This window comes from Microtus ochrogaster, unplaced genomic scaffold (assembly GCF_000317375.1).
Source record: "Microtus ochrogaster isolate Prairie Vole_2 unplaced genomic scaffold, MicOch1.0 UNK3255, whole genome shotgun sequence".
Classification (NCBI taxonomy): domain Eukaryota; kingdom Metazoa; phylum Chordata; class Mammalia; order Rodentia; family Cricetidae; genus Microtus; species Microtus ochrogaster.
The window spans coordinates 1-2,348 of record NW_004952349.1 but is presented as its reverse complement, the minus strand read 5'-3'; the positions used below and the strand labels follow the sequence as shown (position 1 = coordinate 2,348).

Sequence of the window (2,348 nt, the reverse complement as noted above, 5' to 3'; positions counted from 1 at the left end):
TTTTTTTTTTTTTTTATTTTTTCACTGAAAAAGTTTTTATTGAGACCAACCACACCAGGCAAGCAAATTCTGGCATTAAGCACCTTCCTCCTTGGCAATGCGGTCTTTCTTGAGTGGTCCCGTGAATGCTTTCTTCTCCTCCATGGTCTGGAAACAACCGTGGCCAAACTTGGAGGTGGTATCAATGAATTTCAGGTCAATCTTCTCCAGAGCCCGCCGTTTGGTCTGCACCAGCAAGGACTTGCGGAGGGTGAGCACTTGCTTCTTGCTTCCCACCACACAGCCTTTGAGCGTGATGAAGTCATTGGCTACCTCACCATGATGGACAAAGCCACCCAGTGGGTTGATGCTCTTGTCAGAAAGGTCATAGTCGGTAGATGTATTGTTCTTGATCAGCTTACCATCCTTGATAAGGTAGCCCTGACCAATCTTGTAAATCTTCTTGTTGATTTCTGTCCGATGATGGTAGCCTTTCTGCCCAGGCCGAGCCACAGAGAAGGCCACTCGGGCAGGGTGCCAAGTGCCAATACAGGCAACCTTGCGCAACCCTCGATGGGTCTTGCGGGGCATTTTCTTTGTATGCCAGCGATTGGTCACTCCTTTGTAGCCTTTGCCTTTTGTCACTCCAATGACATCAATCATCTCATCCTGCCCAAACACCTGGTTCACAGGAACCTGCTGCTCCAGCCTCTCCCGGGCCCAGTCCAGCTTCTCAGCCACAGTGCCCCCATTTAGCTGGATCTCCATCAAGTGTGCCTTCTTCTGGCGCAGAGGAAGCAAACGCATCTGAGTGTGGGCAATTATGCGGATGACCTGGCAGTACTTCTTCATGCTATTGAAGTCCTTCTCTAGCTGTTTCTTGCCCATGTCATCCTGCCATTTCTTACAGTATTTGGTGAAAGCCTTCTTCTTAGATTTGTGCCAGTTCTTATAGAACCGCCTTTTACACTCATCACTGATGTGCTCAGCAAATACTGTCTTGAAGGTGCGGAGACCTCGTGGGGTTTCAACGTATCCCACGATGCCCACAACTACCATAGGTGGTGTTTCCACAATGGTTACAGCCTCCAAGACTTCTTTCTTGTTTACCTTGGATCCTGGTCTGTCAACCTCCCGGACAATGTGGGTCATGCCAGCCTTGTAGCCTAGAAAGGCTGTGAGGTGAACAGGCTTGGAAGGGTCATTCTTGGGGAAGCTCTTCACTTTCCCACGATGCCTGCTGCTGCGCTTTCGCAGCAAGAAGCCCAAGGACCCATGCCTGGGAGCAGAGAATTTCCTGTGAGACATCTCTCCTCACACGCCGCCGCCGATAGAGCCAGAAATTCTTTTATTGTACAGGATTGTTTTGGCTATCCTGGGTTTTTTGCTTTTCCATATGAAGTTAAGTACCGTTCTTTCAAGCTCTGTGAAGAATTTTTCTGGGATTTTGATGGGCATTGTATTGAATCTATAGATTGCTTTTGGTAAGATTGCCATTTTTACTATGTTAATTCTACTTACACAAGAACATGGGAGATCTTTCCACTTTCTGGTGTCTTCTTCAATTTCTTTCTTCAAAGATTTAGAGTCATACAAGTCTTCCACTTGTTTGGTTAGAGTTACTCCGAGATATTTTATGCTATTTGTGGCTTTTGTAAAGGGTGATGTTTCCCTGATTTCTTTCTCAGACCATTTATCATCTGTGTACAGAAGGGCTACTGATTTTTTTTTTTTTAGTTAATCTTGTATCCTGCTACATTACTGAAAGTGTTGATGAGTTGTAGAAGTTTCTTGGTAGAATTTTTGGAGTCACTTATGTAAACTATCATGTCATCAGCAAAAGTGAGAGTCTGACTTCTTCTTTTCTGATTTGTATCCCTTTGATCTACTTTTGGTGTCTTATTGCTCTAGCTAGGACCTCAAGCACTATACTGAATAGATATGGAGAGAGTGGACAACCTTGTCTTGTTCCTGATTTCAGTGGGATTGCTATGAGTTTCTCTCAGTTGAGTTTGATGTTGGCTGTTGGCTTGCTGTATATTGCCTTTATTATGTTTAGGTATGTTCCTTCTATCCATGCTCTCTCCAAGACCTTTATCATGAGGGGTTGTTGTCTTTTGTTGAAAGCTTTTTCAGCATCTAATGAGATGATCATGTGGTTTTTATTTTTCAGTCTGTTTATATGGTAGACTACATTGACAGATTTATAAGAATGATATTTTGGCTGCTATACTCTACTACTGTGCAGCAACTGAAGCAGCAGGAAGAGTAGTCAAGTCGTAACTGAGGCCAGCTGATGAGGACCTAGATGGAAAGGGTGACAGTAGAGATAATAAGAAGTGGACAGACTCTGTACTTGGATGGTAAAA

General features: G+C 44.2%; 1 pseudogene; it reads right to left on the bottom strand.

The window, feature by feature from the left end:
- Positions 1 to 1,311, bottom strand: LOC102002644 (annotated as a pseudogene).
- Positions 1,312 to 2,348: the final 1,037 nt, after the last annotated feature.